At 34.1% G+C, this 19,031-nt stretch overlaps 1 pseudogene; it reads left to right on the top strand.

Annotated features, from left to right (window-relative positions):
* The first annotated feature begins 527 nt into the window (after positions 1-527).
* LOC144289935 (protein SET-like) lies at positions 528-3,871 on the top strand (annotated as a pseudogene).
* The last annotated feature ends 15,160 nt before the right edge of the window (positions 3,872-19,031 follow it).

Genomic DNA, 19,031 nt, shown 5'->3' with positions numbered 1-19,031 from the left:
GGTTAATTTATCTTTATTTATTTTTTAATAATCTGATTAGATGTCCACTATCAGATACATGATTTGCAAATACCTTTACTTTACAGTTTCTTGACTGAGCTTCAAAAGCTGTCTGCCAAGAAATATGCTACTTCTCTCAATCTTGATACATGGAAGTATGACTAGAACATTATCAATTTTGACCTTCTCAAAGAAAGTCATGAACTAATATGTGTGTAATTGGTTGTTGTTGGAAGTGTTTTATAATATAAGTCATTTCTAGTTAGTTGATAATTTTGTTCAAGTCTTCTATATCTTACTAATTTGGTGACCATTTGTCTATATAATATTGAAATAAAAGTTGAAATTTTCTGACATAATTGGCTTTTTTTTTTTCTGTTTCTCTTCTAAGGTGTAAGGTTTGTTTTTGTTTTTGTTTTGTTTCCCTCATGTGTCCACAAATCTGTGATTAGGTATATAAAAGTCAAGAATTACTATATACTGATGAGTTGACCCTTTTACTCTTTTATAATTTTGAATTGATCTTTATGTCATCAGCAGATGAAATTTACACTAAAATCTACTTTTCGCTCTCCTGGTTTTGTGGAGTTTCCTCACAGCATGTCCTCACTCACGCCTCAAAGAAACCAAGGCTACCTCCTGCCCCCAAGCCAGAAGAGACATTGATCTTTCAGCATTTGTCAAAAGGAGAAAAAGAACAGCAAGAAGCAATTGAACATATTGATGAAGTACAAAATGAAATAGACAGACTTAATGAAAAAGCCAGTGAGGAGATTTTGAAAGTAGAACAGAAATATAACAAACTCCGCCAACCATTTTTTTTTCAGAAGAGATCAGAATTGATCGCCAAAATCCCCAATTTTTGGGTAACAACATCTGTCAACCATCCACAAGTGTCAGCACTGCTTGGGAAGAGGATGAAGAGGCGCTGCATTAACTGACAAGAGTTGAGTGACAGAATTTGAAGATATTAAATTAGCTTACAGGATAGATTTTTATTTTGATGAAAACTCTTCCTTCGAAAATAAAGTTCTCTCCAAAAATTTCATCTGAAAGAGAATGGTGATCCATCTTCAAAGTCCACTGAAATCAAATGGCAATCTGTAAAGGATTTTTTTTTGTGTGTATATATACATGTACATATACATACATGTATATATATACACATATATACATGTTTTAATGTATATATACATATACATGTATATATACACATGCATATATAAATATACATATAGATTTTATATATAAATATAAAATATATATTTTAATGCATATATTTTTATGTATATATATTTTAAAGATTTTATTTATTTATTCATGACAGACACAGAGAGAGAAAGAGGCAGAGACATAGGCAGAGGGAGAAGCAGGCTCTGTGCAGGGAGTCTGACGTGGGACTCAATCCTGGGTCTCCAGGATCACACCCCAGGCTGAAGGTGGCGCCAAACCGCTGGGCCACTGGGGCTGCCCTATATATACATTTTTTAAATTGAAGTTCGATTTGCCAACATATAGTATAACACCCAGTGCTCATCCCATCAAATGCCTCCCTCAGTGCCCATCACCCAGTCTCTCCATCCCCCCAGCCACCTCCCTTCCACTTCCTCTTGTTCATTTCCCAGAGTTAAGAGTCTCATGCTTTGTCACCCTAACTTTTTCCAATCATTTTCTCTCCTTTCTCCTATAATCCGTTTCACTATTTTTTAAATTCCTTGTATAAGTGAAACCATATAATGACTGTCCTCCAACTGACTTACTTTACTCAGCATAATACCCTCCAGTTCCATCTGCGTCAAAACAAATGGTGGGTATTCATCGTTTCTAATGGCTGAGTAATATTCCATTGTATACATAGACCACATTTTCTTTATCCATTCATCTTTCAATGGACACCAAGGCTCCTTCCACAGTTTAGCTATTGTGGACATTGCTGCTATAAACATCGGGGTGCAGGTGTCTCGGTCTTTCACTGCATCTATATCTTTGGGGTAAATCCCCAGTAGTGCAATTTCTGGGTCATAGGGTAGCTATATTTTCAACTCCTTGAAGAACCTCCACACAGTTTTCCAGAGTGGCTGCACCAGTTCACATTCCTAACACTGCAAGAGGGTTCCCCTTTCTCCACATCCTCTCCAACATTTGTTGTTTCCTGTCTTGTTAATTCCCCATTCTCACTGGTGTGAGGTGGTATCTCATTGTGGTTTTGATTTGTATTTCCCTATTAGCAAGTGATGCGGAGCATTTTCTCATGTGCTTGTTGGCCATGTGTATGTCTTCTTTGGTGAAATCTGCTCATGTCTCAGGTAGACTACATTCTCCCTCCACTACAACTTCTTCACCACCACCATCTCCCAGTCCCCTCCCTTTCTTTCTTTTATTTTATTTTTTTTTCTATTTTTTCCTCTTTACTTTGTTTTTTTCTCTTCTTTTTTTTTCTTTTTTTATTTCTTCTTTGGGATTCTTGGCCTTTTATTTTTACTACTTCATTTTAAAATTCATTTTTCACTTTAGTGGTCCTTTTATTTTATTGTTCTGATCTTATTTTCATTTTCTGATCTCTGACCTCGTCAGAATCATCTGGGGTGAAATTTACTTAGGTCATGGTTGATATTCTTGAGTCAGCCCACTCATACAGCCACTCTGCACTGAGAAAAATTACTAGAAGGAAGAATTCACCACAAAAGACGGGATCAGTACTCTCTGCCACAGAGTTACAGAATATGTATTACAATTCAATGTCAGAAAGCCAATTCAGAAGCACAATTATAAAGTTACTGGTGGCTCTGGAAAAAAATCACAAAAGACTCTAAAGACTTTATTACTGCAGAATTTAGATCTAATCAGGTCAAAATTAAAAATATATTAAATGAGATGCAATCCAAACTGGAGGTCCTAGTGACTAGGGTTAATGAGGTGGAAGAAAGAGTGAGCGGCCTAGAAGACAAGTTGATGGCAAGGAAGGAAGCTGAGGAAAAAAGAGAGAGACAATTAAGAGATCATAAGGAAAGGTTAAGGGAAATAAATGATAGCCTCAGAAGGAAGAGTCTAAGTATAACTGGGGTTACAGAAAACACAGAGGGACAGAGGGACAGAAAACCTATTTGAACAAATCATAGCTGAGAACTTCCCTAATCTGGGGAGGGAAATAGGCATTCAGATTCAGGAGATATAGAGGTTCTCCTCCCCCCAAATCATTAAAAATCATCCAGCACTCGATATTTAATAATGAAACTTGCAAATTCCAAAGATAAAGAGAAAATCCTTAAAGCAGCGAGAGACAAGAGATCCTTAACTTATACGGGGAGAATATTAGATTAACAGCAGACCTCTGCATAGAGACTGGCAGGCCAGAAAGGGCTGGCAGGATATATTCAGGGTCCTAAATGAGAACAACATGTAGCCAAGAATACTTTATCCAACAAGGCTCTCATTCAGAATAGAAGATGAGATAAAGAGCTTCCAAAGTAAACTAAAGGATTTGTGAACATTAAACCAGCTCTGCAAGAAATATTAAGGGGGAAAGAATTTGAGGAAACATTCAAGTTAAATGCAGAATAAAGCCAGCTGGAAGAGACAGTGCAGGGAACCAGAGAGCTTCTGCACTTGGTTTACTGACTATTCTGATGCAAGTGCAGATGAGTTAGGAGAGGTCGTCAACGATGATATTTGGCCAAATCCACTGCAGTACTACTTGGTTGCCCATATGCAAATTCCCCATATGATGAAGAAGGAGAAGGAGAAGATGATAAAAGATGATGATGAAGAAGGATTGGAAGATACTGATGAAGAAGGAGATGAGGATGAAGGTGAAGAAGATGAAGATGATGTTGAGGGGGAGGAAGGGGAGGAGGATGAAGAAGAAGACTAATGGAACACTGATGGATTCCAACCTTCTTTTTTAAAATTTTCTCCAGTCCCTGGCAGCAAGTTGCATCTCTTTTTTTCCATCCTCCTCTTGTACTCATTCACCCTGTTTTTTGAAGGCTCTTTTCTCTCCCTTTATACCATGATTCTCATCTTAATTCAGGGGGAAATATCTTGAGCAGAATACAGCAGGAAAAGAATCCCTACCCTTTTCTGTTCCAAATTCATTTTTATCCTTCCTGTCTCAACAAAAACTTTATGACATCAACACCACTGGGCTCTGTGGGAAAAAAGGAAACCTTTCTGCACCCTTAGCTCCGCTGGAAGCTGGAGGGTACTAGGCCCCACTGTAGTAGTGCATAGAATTCTAGCTTTTATCCTCCTTTCTATCTATGTTGGGCTCAGAGATTACACTGTGTCTTTATGTGAATATGGATACTCAGCATTTACCAATATGTACTTGTCTACTTTCTCTTGTTTAAAAAAAAGAAGAAAAAAACTCAGAAAAATGGGATTTAGAAGGTCAGCAAAGGGTGGGTTTGAGTCCTTTGGGTGGATTAAGTGGGCATTTTGACACCATGGCTTCTCCTTTGGCATGTTTAATGGACATCCTTGCAGTTTAAGATGACACTTTTAAAATAAAACTCTCTCCTAATGATGACTTAAACCCTGCCACTCAATGGGAGATTCAGCAGAACCTGTAGGACCTTATTTGGAATTGACATTCTCTATTGTAATTTTGTTCCTGTTTATTTTTAAATTTTCTATTGTTTCACTGGAAAGTGAAAGTGTTCAATTTTAAAAGTTACAAGTGTACAAGTTGCTTTTTTTAAATGTGTACAAAATAAATAATAAATAAAATCCATTTTTCATTATCTTGATATAACCAGCAAAGCTTTAGTGTGATTAGTGTTAACATAACATATATTTTTCTTTTACTTTTTAAGACATTTCCATATTTAATTCTGATAAATAAAGGAAGCAGCTTTTGACTCTAGAAGTATCTTTCTAGATTATCCTTCAAAACACTAAACTATAAACTAAAAATTCTTTTCACTAGGTCCCTGTCAGACTATAGTTTTCTTAACTTAGTCTTTTATCATTTGTCTTTTTCCTAATTCTTATTTTCAGTATAATCTATTTTGCTTCCAGGCTTCTTCCCTGTTTTCTATATGCTCTGTTTCACAGGAAAGAATTATCCTGTCAGAAAATTATGTATTGAAAATTCATTACAGCTCTTTGCTTTAGTTAAAACTGATTCTTTCCTGACATTGATTCATCTGAGTTTTCTCAAAATGGGGAAGACTCTTCCAAATGCTGTTGCCCTCAAGGTCAAGAGCATGTCTTAGCCTCATCTTCACTCTTTTTGAAAATCATTTTTCAAATTTTTGCCCCTCTTTTCATTGTTTTCATGAAAATGATTTAATTTTTTTATTTGCATACAGCTGGCACTCAGTGTTACATTCGTTTCAGGTTTTCACCATCTCCATACATTATTCTATGCTCACCACAAGTGTAGTCACCATCTGTCATCATACAACACTATTACAATGCCTTTGACTATCTTTTCTATGCTGTCCTGTATCTCTTTTAAAAATCTCTGCTTTTTTTATGTTTTCTGTCATTCCAATTTTCTACCCTCATTGTACTTGGTTATTTCAATAAAATATGTCTGATTGCACACTCTTCACTGAAAACCGTAGCATTGGAATCATAGTAGTCTTCTTTATACCTATCAGAACCCCAGAAGGCCTCATTCATTTATTTACTCATATAAAGAGAAGATACAACACAATGGTCTTTGATGAAATCAATTTCAAATTTATTATCATCCCTTACCTCTTAAGCACTATGCTTACTGTTCCTTTCACTGACTGACTGAATCCTAATCATCACTGTGCTATTTAATCAGAAAGAACATCTCAACCCAAAGTTCTCTCTATATCAGGAAATGAAGACTTCATCCTTCTGTTTGTGCAGATAAAATAAATGTTGATACAGTCTGCCCAGCACATACCCCATCTCATTCATCAAAATATTCACCAAAATGTATAGAAAGCAAAACCATATCTCACCACTTCCATTATTACCCAACTTGGTAAAAACACTATCACAAGTTCCTGGATTATGGACCTGATTGATTACCCCATTTCCACACTTGCACCATTCCTCCTTCCCCTCAAATCTATTTTGGTACAGCAACTTAGCCTAAAAATCAAGTCAGATGGTTTTATTCTGCTGCTGAAAATCTTTTGGTATCTTTTTATTTATATGTAATATAAATAAATATTAAAATTAAAATTAAAATTGAAAGCCTTTCTATGTACTAGAAGGTCATAGATCAATACTCTCTTCCTCTCTCCACATTATGAACTCCTCACTGGCCTCCTTGTTTTCAGATGTAACTGAACTGTTTTCAGAACTCCTCCTTGGCCTCAGATGTAACAGACAAGCTGCTCACACAAGGTCTACGTACTTATTCCCTCTGTACGGAGCATCCTTTTTCTTTACATTTGTATAACACCCTCCTTCACTTCCTGTGGTTTTTGTGCAAATAACATCTCATAAGTGAGATATAACTGCCCCATATAAAATAAAATTAGCCTCCATCTTGGCATTCCCCAGTAGCTTTTACCTCTTTTATATTTCTTTGTGACTCCTATCACCATCAACCATACATTCATTATTCTATTATCTGTTTCTTTCACTATTGTATTTCAGAAGGAAATGTAAGCTCTTTGTGGTTTGGTATTTTATATGTTTTGTTAATCTCAGTTTTTCTCACAAAGGTAGCTGGCAGATCATAAGGGCACACTAACAATTTTTTACTGCATTTTGTTGTTATTGGATTTTTTTATGGGCTCTACTTCTAACCCTAGAAGTCTACCCTTCAGATGTAAACAGTAGGAATAGAGTCCTGTTGCTTGTTCAAATAGCTAAAAAGCTTGTATTAAGTGGATATTTTAAAAGTTAAATGAATGACCTAATAGTTGTAAATAGGGAGAAGAGAACATATTTTCTAAAGTTTAGAAGCAGAGTTCTTTTATAGAGTTATTTTAGAAGCCTATACTATTGTACTATAATAGGCACTTGTACGTTACAATTATACAAATACTTAGATAATTTATATCCTTTTTTTTTTTTTTTGTGATTCATGACTGGATCATTTAATTCCTTAAGAGCATTATAGCATTTCATTTCGTAGTCCATAAGCCTATTGGGGTTGCTACCTTTCTTATTCAAATGGAGAAATAGTCTTGTGATTTCATGTTAATAAAGTGTTGTTGGTGGTGTTGTTTTCTAGGAATAAGTTACATTATGTTAGTTTCAAAGTTTTGTTAAATTTCCAAGCCTGTCACTGATAAAAGCCTTTTTATAGAGTAGTAATTTTACACAAAGTAAAAAAATTATGTAACACTCAATTGTTACAGTAGGATTCTCTCCTGCATAGTGATAGCGCCTATCTTAACTCTTTAATATAGATCATTGCTAGATAACTTCCTAGCACTCTTGTATGATATGAAATCTAGCATGACTTAAAATTTTTGGTTTTATTAGCATATAAATAAATTTAGAAAAAAATACACTTTGAATAAAGGATAATATTTTAATGTTATTTGACAATTATAAACTATAGGGTTTTTTTGTAAATTTATATTTTCTAAAATTTCATTGAGCCTTTTTAAAATGAGAAACAAGTTACAAAACCTTAAGATTTATTTACCTCAAATCAAAATTATTACAGGTTAGTAGGATAATCACAGAGGTTGAAGTATTTAAAATATTGACCCCAAAATATTTTATTAGGTAAAAATAATGAATGTTGAGCATTCACTGTTGAAATAATACTAATATTATTGATAGATTGGTACAAACGTACAAACCTAAAATTAAATATTTATATGCATTTTTCATAACAAGTTTCTGACTGATAGATTACATATACCAACATTTTGAATGCTGACGGCCATTTGGCCATATTTGATCTTTACACCACTTTCTGCTGAAAATTCTTGAGTAAAAATTATTTCCTTCATATGTTAGAGCTTCCTTGGAGACTGCCTGGGGATAGGATCACAACACCAATTGCTGTCAATACTATTCTAAAATATTATTTAAAAAATTTTTACTTACATGAATCTCATGATTGGCTATTGTAGCTTTTATTCAGAACCTAAAATATCTCATATACCCCTTGTTTTTTTTTTTTCCAATCTTTTTCCTTTTATTTATTTATTTTTTCTATACGTTTCCATTCTTAAATGTCTGTACTAGAACTCCTCTCCATCCCTCTAGAGATTTTAGGTTTTGAACCAACGACATAAAGAGATTCTTCATTTATTTTTCTGCTTAAACATTGTCCCCCTTCTCTTAGCCCAGGATCCTTAGGCAGCAAAGCCTGAGGCTAACGCATGCTTGCTAATATTTTATTGAGATACATAATCTTAGGAAAGAAAAAATGAGCAAACTGATGTTTGAGTCAGGAAAAGAGAGGGACAAATATATGAGGAGATCACACCTTTCTTTGTTTTAATGAACCTTATTTTTTAGAGCAGTTTTTTTTATTTAAATCGTTTTTTTAAGATTTTATTTATTTATTAATGAGAGACACAGAGAGAGAGAGAGGCAGAGACACAGGCAGAGGGAGAAGGAGGCTCCATGCAGGGAGCCTGACATGGGACTCGATTCCGGGTCTCCAGGATCAGGCCCTGGGCTGAAGGTGGCGCTAAACCGCTGAGCCACCCAGGGATCCCCTTTTTAGAGCAGTTTTAAGCGAATAGCAAAATCAAGAGAGACATTTCCCTTTACCATCTGCCCTCACACGTTCATTACCTCTGATCATGAACATTTATTACAATTGATGAACCTACATTGATACATCATAATTATTCAAAGGTTATGGTTTACATTATGGTTCATTCTAGATGTATATTCTATGGGTTTGTACAACTATATAATGACATGTATCCACCATTAGAGATGGATACATGACATGTATCCATCATACAAAGTGGCTTCACTGCCTTAAAAATCTGTATGCTTCCTATCCATCCCTTCCCTTTCACCCCCATCCATTTGAGGTCTTTTCTATCTTCACACTTTTGCCTTTTCCAGAATGTCATATAAATGAAATTATACAGTGTGTAGCCTCTTCAGATTGACTTCTTTTACTTGGTAATATGTACTTCAAGCTCCACCATACCTTGCCATGCTTGGTAATTCATTCTCTTTAGTAATAAATAATATTCCATTATTTGTCAGTACTACAATTTATTTGACATTTCACCTACTGATGGATATCTTGTTTGCTTCCAAATTTTTGTCAATTATGAATAAAACTGCTATGGACATCTCTGTGGACATAAGTTTTCATCTTCTTTGGATAAATACTAAGGAGTACAACTGCTGGATCTCTGGTAAGAATTTGCTTGGTTTTGTAAGAAACTGCCAAATTGTTTTCCATTTGACATTCTCAACAGAAAGGAAGACCATTCCCTTTGCTCCACATCCTCACTAGCATTTAATGTTCTTTGTCAGTGTTCTGGGTTTTGGGTATGTAGTGGTGTCTTTTTGTTTTAATTTTTATTTTCTTGGTGACATATGATGTGAAGCATCTTTTCATATGTTTATTTTACACCTGTATAATTTCTTTAGTGAGGTGTCTCCTAAGGTCTTTGGCCCATTTTTAATCAGGTTATTTTCTTATTGTTGAGTTTTAAGGGGTCTTTGTATATTTTGGATAACAGTCCTTTGTCAGATACATCTTTTGCAAATATTTTCTCATGGTCTGGGGTTTGTATTTTTATTCTCTTGGCACTTGTTTCACAAAGTAGACATTTATAATTTCAATGAAATCTAGCTTAATGGTTCTGTCTTTTATGGACAATACCTGTGGTATTGTATCTAAAGAGTTATTGCCAAACTCAAGATCATCTAAGCTTCCTCCTGTGTAATCTTCTAAATGTTTTACATTTAGGTTTATCATCCAATCTGAGTTAATTTTTGTGAAGAGCATAAAGAGTCTGCCTGAGTTTATTTTATTTTATTTTATTTTATTTTATCTTTACAGACAGCTTCTCAGTTACTCCAGAACCATTTGTTGAAAAGACTGTACTTTCTTGTTCTCTTTTAGCACATTTGCCCTTTTGTCAAAGATTATATATATATATATATATATATATATATATATATATATATATATTTCCAGTCTGTTCCTTTAGTCTCTCTATTATTTCTGCTATTTTACAACATCTTAATTACTCTATCTTTATGGTAAGTCCTGAAGTCAGTCCTCATTAATATTCAAAAGATAAGCTTGTTAATATTCAAAAAATAGCTTGTTGGTTTGCATTAAACCTATAGATCAACATGGAAACAAGTGACATCTTGAACTTTAAAGGGGAGAGACCATGGAGTGTCAGTTGTTACAGAGACACCTGTGCCAGAACCCATTGCAAAACCCCAAGCAGAATGAGAACTCAAGGATCTGAGAGGGACCCTACAAGGTACTAAACCCACCCCCTGGGTAAGGCTTATTGAAATTTCCAGCAGTCTGAATGCTAAGGAATCTAGATAAGGGAGAGAAAAATTAGTTAATTAAAAAAATGCCAACAAACATCAATAAATTTTGTAAAACTATTGCCATGGTTCATATATAATATGTCCAACAGACGGGCCAACACAAGGAAAACATCCTTCATGCTTATTTTGATTTTTTAATTTAAAAAGCAGCATGAGGGACACCTGGGTGGCTCAGTGGTTAATTGTCTGCCTTTGGCTCAGGTTGTGATCCCGGAGTCCCAGGATGGAGGCTCACATCGGGCTCCCTGTGGGGAACCTGCCTCTCTATGTCTCTGCCTCTCCATCTGTATCTCTCATGCATAAATGAATAAAATGCTAAATAATAATAATAATAATAATAATAATAATAATAATAAAGCAACATGAAGAGATGATACGATAAGAAAATGATTAATTTTTAAATGGTAAACTTCTTCAAAAAATGGAAGAGATTTTATATTCCAAGAAGTATATTAAAAAACAAAACTTAAAAAATTGAAATAAAAAAGAAGCATAATCTTAAAAAATAAGATTAAAAAATAGCAGAGCTATTTCCCTTATAATTGTAAAATATACTATATATATGTATTTATCAAAAGATAACTTGTCATGTCTGTAATAGCAGGAATATATGGGAAAAAATCACATCTAAGGGTAAAGCTTCAACCATGTTTTGTGCCTTGCTAATATTTTAGCTTTATTAAAATACCTGCTAAGGCATCAGCATTGCCTCTTGGAATGAGTTCCACAATTATAAAAATGTAATTGCAAATATTCAAAGTGTTGACCATGGTGTTGTATTGTTTAGGGCTGCCAATAAGTGTGTTCCAGAAGTAAGCATGACTCTTACTCCTCCTCAAGGCAACAGAGCATGTCTTCAGGAGTTCCATCTGTTGTACCTGGAGGGTGAATCAGGTAATGATTTTCGTCTGTAGAGAAGTTCACTTTTTCAACTAACATTCCTCATTTCACATTATAATAATGGAAACTAGGAGGAAAAGAAAACAAGAGAAACAGGCTTTTTCTTCACTAGGAAACTAAATATGAACCTTATGATTAGCCTGAAATTAATCTTTAAATTTTTTTCTAGATAAACATTTTTTATAAAAATCATATATTTTATATTAAGAAATAATAGGCTAAAGTTTTACTAACTTTTAAAAAATCTAGTTAATTCTATTTATCTACTAACTCATCTCCTCATGAAGTAAAACATGACTGTTAGGTTTTCTTTTAATGATCGGCAGAGAAAATTAAAGACAGCAGAGCCAGGGGGTACAGTGCTTTAATGGGAAGTGCTCCTGGGCGAGGTTTTGTGACTCGGAGAGGAGGTCAGAGTCAGCGAAGTCACGCCCAGTAGGGGAAGGGTGTGGGTGTTTATGCCTGTGCAAGTTAAGAAAAAAATGGAGTGGTTAGGGACATGTAGCTTTATGTGATAGGGTGAAGCAGGGTGCACGTTCCTGTTTTTGGCTGATTCTAGTGTTCTTTCTCTTTTAGGCGGGTCTTGGTAGGTTACGAGTTGTTTGTGACTTGAGTTTTAGGAACTTATCCAGGGTGATATCTGGGGGAAGGGTGACCCCACCTATTAGCCTTAGGCTACCATTTTGAGGGTCCCTACTTCCGTCTGCCCAACAATGACCACACCTGTTATACCTACCCAGGTTTGTATGCTTTAGTCATTTTATGATTGCCATTTCCTTGCTTAGTTTTTATAATATTTGACACATAATAGTATTTTTAATTATCTATTATTTAAAAAAATTGTTTGAACATTATTAAAATGCATTAGAATTTTTGCACTTCCTTTGTTTTACTTTTCTCACTATTAAGTTTCCAAGATTTATCCATGTTGGAGTGTATAGCTCGGGTTTATTTTTATTCCTCTATAATACTATGTTTACAAATTTGTATCTATCTGTACTTTTAAAAGTACCTTAATTATATATCATTTCTTATCTCATTTGTCACTTTGTTACTTCTGCATTTATTGGATATCATGTTATTGAAAAGCACAATTCAGCAAAAAATGCAGCACTATTTGTCAAGATGAAATGGCTCACCAGAATTCTTTAACACTGTCCCTTATTTGTATTAGATGGACCTTCATTCTGGTATTTGGCATTGGTCATATGTAGCAAAGTTTATACAGTGATATTCCACTAATAGAAGTACTTATTATGATTACACAGTTATTTTCTTTTAGAATGCATAGAATTGGCTAATTTAATATTTCTATCTTGCTCTCTGCCTGGCACATAGGTATTCATATAGCAAGCACTAAAATATTAAGTTAATTGCCGAGGCTTCAAACTACATATTAAGAAGAATAAAATACAGAACTCTTCTCGGATAGCTAACTATAGAATATCTTCACTATGTTCATCAGTTAAAGGGAAAGTGCCCTATGAAATTGAAATTCAGACTACTTGACATTCATTGATTGTAAGAAAGTACTGGAAACAAGCCAAAAGTGTCTTCAATTAATTAAAGAAGTAGAGGTTGATCCAATATGCTCAATGTTTCTAAAAGGAATTGCAACATTCTTATAATATCTTAGTATAAATATTAATTATACAAGCTTATTCTAAAAATAGACCTGAGCAAATATTGGACATAGTGATGACAAAAACAAGACCTAAAAATGTCAGTTTGGGTAAAATTTACAATAGCTACCACCTAAAATTCTTGTTCTGCAATTCAGTCATTTTAATTCACAAAATAACATATAGGAATAAACATATTGATAGCTTGGAATGTGTACACTGGCAGTTCACTGTTTATTATTAAAGGAGAATTGAATATGTAACGCTTATGTTGTGACCACATTCAAAGTCAACAAGTTCACTAAGCTCATGAGGCATAATATAAAGGGGGGAAAATGGCCCTTATTTTCCCAAAGACAGGCAATGGTGCATATATGCTAATAGGGGAGAGAGTCCAGATGAAGGATGGGAAAAAAAAAAAAAAAAAAGACAACATTTTGGTTGAAACTTCAGAACCATATTGAAAACAAAGTGACATTGTGTGTTAATAGCCTTGAATAAAGTGCAAAAAAATATTTCCAATTCATGAAGATTATTTAGGAAAAACTATGAAAGAGACAAGTTATTAGTGATTCTAATAAAATATTTTTAAGAAATATAGGTTAGCACTTTCAGTATATTCTCTCTTAAAAAAAAGAAACCTATTTGGTTTAAATTAAAAAGAACTCTATTTACCTGCCACTTAAATAAGAGGAAATTATTTGGTTTTGGAATAAATCAATAAAATAAATTAACATATCTTTAGAAAACAGACATGCACACTAATTTAAAAATAATAGCGTTTAATCTATCCAGGAAATAGGAGTTCAATTCCTTGCCATCGGCTAGTCCTGGAATTCTTCCAAGAGACAAAGGCCATGTGTGGTACTGCTCAGAGTATTGATGCAGAGCTGTTGTCTCCTTGGCACCCACATTTGCTGTCCAGACATTGCTTTATGTTGGTTAGATATTCATAAAGCCTTTTGTTTTGTGTGTGTATGGGCATCTGTGTGTGTGTGCATATTTTGTTTCAATTTTCAAATACAGATGGTTCCTGATTTACAGTAGTTCAATTTATGATTTATCTGACAATGGTGTGAAAGTGACACACATTCAGTAGAAACTGTATGATACTGTCTTGTGCTTTTGGGCAGTAGCAGTGAGTCACAGCTCCCAGGCAGCTAGAAGATTACAGGGGTAACAACTGATATTCTTACAACCATCCTGTATATAACCATTCTTCTTCTTTTTTTTTTTTTTTTCCAGTATGGTATTCAGTAAATTACATGAGATATTTAACACTTTGTTATAAAATAGGTTTTGTGTAAGATGATTGCCCAAATGTAGGGAAATATAAGTATTTTTGAGTATGAGTATGTTTAAGGTAGGCTAAGCTACCTGTGATGTTTGCCAGATTAGGTGTATTAAATGCATTGTCAACTTATGATATTTTCCAATTTTGATGTGTTTATCTGTACATAACCCCATTATAAGTTAAGGAACAGCTGTATAGTATGTGTAGCCTTGGTGTGGCTTACATATTTTTGGCATGAAGCATTTACAACAATACATATGCTATAGAATAGTCTAGAACATCAAACAAGACCTTCTTGAAAACTTATGCCAAAGAGGCTATATCTTTAAGGATTCTTATTTCAGGGTAATTTTCTCAAATGCAAAATTTTCAGGAATCAAATCAAAATCTGACCAAACTAAACATTTTTTCATTTTCCTTATTGAGCAAAGACAGCTAAAATCCATCTGCCATTTTGGATACTGTACTCATTAATTGTAATTCTAATTTAAGAACAGATTATTTATATCAAAACCACATATTGACTTAATCTTATACAATATTTATAAATCTCACCCAAAACTGTTGATATTTTTATTTGTTGAGTCTGTATGGGACTACAGATATTCATCTTTTCTTGACATCATAGCTTCATGCATGCCTATACTTTTGAAATACATGCATCATACTTCCATTGTAAAATGTCTGGATTATAAAATGTGTTGTGTTGTCAAAATGGTAATAAAAACATACACATTACCTGATGTAATGAACTGGATCTGATTGTCAAACCCACATTTCATACCAGAGAGATTCAGTGGTAATTTTTTAAATGGCCAACTCTATACTGGGACTGAATTATAACTGCATTTCTAAATTTCTTTCTGTACATTTCTTTGTGTACAGTATTACACATTAATCAGTATTATAATAAATAAATGTTTTGATCAAATGTAAATATGTTGTAATATAAAATATTTTTCTTCTTTCAGTCATTTTAAATTGTACAGCTAGTCACAATCACCCCGCCAAAAAGGAAATTGTTTGCAATACAAATTTATCTCTGAGTAAATTTGTTGCACTGAAAAAAAAGGAAATATATATATATATATACATATATATATATATATACACATATAAATACACACACTTACAATAGACATGTTCAGAATAGCTCACAATAGCAGGGCTCTAAATAAGCAATGTAAATTTTTTTCTATCAAAAAAACAAGATTATGTGAAATATTGGAATTTTATTTCCAGGTCTAGTATTTGAAGATAGTTAACTACACTTACAGTGCCAACTGCCTCTTGTTGGCCATATGATTTTATTGGCTCTGTGGAATAACAGCAAGAATTTACTATTGCTCCTTTCTTTTATGACACATGTAGAAAAAAAATGACACATTTACTCAAGACCAACCAGAATCATTTTAACCTATCAAAATTGATGGGAGACCTTCACTGCCAAAGTCACTGCTAGGTTTTCACAATTCATTGCAGACAATCTGCTACTCCCATTATGATAAAGGCGAGGAGATTCATAATCAGGGGAGAAAGCTAGATTAATACTTGTAATTATCATTGAATTATTTAGCCTACTATAGGATTATTATTATTAGTGTCATTTGACAATTTTCTCTCATTTTATTAAACACAACTGTAAATAATTACACTACCTAATATCTCTCTGTACTGGCTGACTAGTTAGCAAACATTCGTGAAAATATCCATTAGCCACACATATAAAATGCTGTATTATGGTGCTGTTGATTCAGTACATGCCACTACCTGATTCTTTAGCTCTTTGAGGATTTGCATATCAATTAATTATATGTTTCTTGAATTCTCTCCATACATTTGAAAATTTATTATAGAGTCCATGAGCATTATTAGTTTTGCCATATTAAACCAGCAATAACACTGATTTTCACAACAAAACCAGAAACATAAACATAAATTTGGATAATTTTTCTGTTAGTCTGTCCAAACTCTATCTTATTCCTTAGGTTAATATACATAATATATAACATATAATATAAATTAATATGTCTTGGAATAAACAATAAATTAGATGTCACCTGTACACTTGGCTTAGTATTATCAGAAGGACTATAGAACTCATTTCTTACATCGTGACATGGTCTCACACAGATCTATGTTTTTGTGATCTTAGCATTTTTTAAAATAATAAGTAAGTTAATTTAATCATGATTAAAAAATAAAAATAAATATTTCTACTTTTTGCTTTTGCCCCCTCCATTTGGAGCTTATTCATAGACTTCTGATAATTCAAAAATCCCTTTATTTATGGGAATCCAGACAGAAATAGCTGTAAGAGACCATATAAAAGTCAATATAAGGTCATTAATCAAAGTCTTTTGGCTCCATTTTTACTGACTGCAAAGAATAGTATGGGATTTGAGGACGGTTAGTTTATTTGGAAGATTATCCAAGGTAGAAGAAGTGAGAGAATGGGAGAGTAAGACAGATAAGAAGCAAATCTGTCATAAAGGTATATTGTTGATTTAATTGCTATGGACAGATGATGAAGGCTTACTTTCATTGGAAGCTCCTGACAAATTTCCCAAAGTCATCCTCATGAAAACCTGAAGGCTGATAATTTTGTCTATGGCTCCTTTTCCCCCTTCACTGAGAGCCATCCTCAGAGCCATCCTCTCCTACACTTTTGGGCAGGGCTTAGGTTCAGCCTGAGGAACCTTATGTGGGTTGTGATGGAGAAATTCTAGGATGAGAGATAGAACATGAGGTGCCATCAGTGTTAAGTAAGTGCAATTTCCCATGGAACTATCCATCACAGGTGTGGCTAAAGTCAGGGTTTGGGACTTGACATCAGAGGTATTTGAGGCAGTATTATTTTAGGTTAATCACTATATCTGCAATTTCCACAAACTTCAAGAGATGAAACATTGATTACAAATCTATAAATATAATAATAAATCTATTGTATTCAAATATTTTACAGAAAATGTACAAACAAAGGCATCAGTTGATTTAACATTTAAGTCTTAGAAAATGTTGAACTGAAAGAATTTGGTCATTTAATAAAGTGTAAGAAGTAGAATTTAAGTTTAGGTAGGAACCAGAGTAGAACTCAAGATGCATTTGAGACTCAGTGAAGAAATTACAAGTACACCTGAATATCTTACAGCATTGCTAAAGAATCTGTGATTTTATGCAGGAATCTTAAACTTTCTCTAAGAAGCTATTAGATCTGATTATATAATTGCAGTAAAGGATGGGGAAAGGCAAAGTACAAACCCATAAAGACAGAGATATAGAGTATAAGAGAAAAGAATAGTAGACAAGGAATCAATGCATTTGAGGAAAATGGAAGTTGAACTACACAATGATTCTTGATTTTTTTAGTAGAGAAAAAACAAAACTTTAGCTTACAAGAAGGAAATAAACATAAAACAAATCATGATGTATAGAGAATCCTGGACAAGGCAGTAATGTTGAATGGAGGAGCAGGGATAGCATAGCAGATAACTTGGAGTGGAAGGAGTCAGGAGATGATTGCTTGATAAATGTTATATGGTGCACTTTAATGCACAGAATTCTCTTCCTTAACTTATATGGAGAAGAGACTGTCCTTTCTCTTCCCTTTCAGAGAACCAGAGGTATACTCTTCCAGACTGATAACCTGAAAAGCTCAGGACTCAGTTGCTCAAGTACAGCTGAGAGGACATAATTCAATTGGAATTTACATTTTGCGAGATGCCTGAGTGGCTTAGTGGTTGAGCACCTGCCTTTGGCTCAGGGCATGATCCTGGAGTCCCAGGATCCAGTCCCACATCGGCCCCCTGCATGGAGCCTACTTCTCCCTCTGCCTGTGTCTCTGCCTCTCTCTCTCTTTCTCTCTCTCTCCGCCTCTCATGAATAAACAAAAAAATAATTTTTTTTAAATAATTTACATTTTGCTGCATGTGATGTAGAGTGACCACAGTGGTTTAGCCGTATTTTCTCATTTAACAAGAACACTACACTACAGAGTGTTCCTTGTATTGGTTCAGAGTCTTAAGAAAGTCAAGTAAAACATCTTAGTGATTTTCATGGCCTTTTATTCATGGTTGCAAAAAAGGCTGCTGTAGTTCTCACTGGTAAGCCCACATTTCTGGCAGAAAAATAGAAATAAAAGACAATGGTACCTTTTATGACTGTTGCTCCGTCATGTACTACAGTCTAACCACAAAGGAGACAGGAAAGTATTTGATGTTGTTTTAAGCTTGCCTATTGCCAATCCCCCAATGCATTCTTATATTAAAGAAAAAAGGAGATGGATATTGGCTTGGCAACTGTCAACATCTGCCAGTCTGTCTTTGGATAGACAGTATCTCTACACTCTCTTCTTCCCAGTAAAAGAACATATTCAAAATCTCAAGTTATTGCACCAAGATAAAATTACAGTGATTTTTGTTCCTTCCATATGGACAGAATACCCCTCCTTATGATATCAAGACCTATAAAATAGGAGATAATTTACCTGCTACTGATACAACCAGAAATAACTAAAAGTGACAGGAAAAAAAAATGCAGTATTATTTAGAGAGGAGAATATCAGGAATAACCTATCAATTGTTGATTTATGATAATTTTCAAAATGTGCTGGTGAAGAATATAAAAAACTCTTTGCTCATTAACCAGACAACATGGAAGACCTAGCTCAGACTGCTGAGGGAGTCTTGAATGCCACAGTTAAGGTACATGTATTCTTTGGGTTGACCCTGTTTACAAAGACTCATTACTATTAGGGAGTGCTTGGG

This window comes from Canis aureus, chromosome 2, assembly GCF_053574225.1.
Source record: "Canis aureus isolate CA01 chromosome 2, VMU_Caureus_v.1.0, whole genome shotgun sequence".
Taxonomy (NCBI): Eukaryota; Metazoa; Chordata; class Mammalia; order Carnivora; family Canidae; genus Canis; species Canis aureus.
Note: the sequence above shows the minus strand (reverse complement) of the source record. Positions and strands in the feature narration are given on the sequence as shown.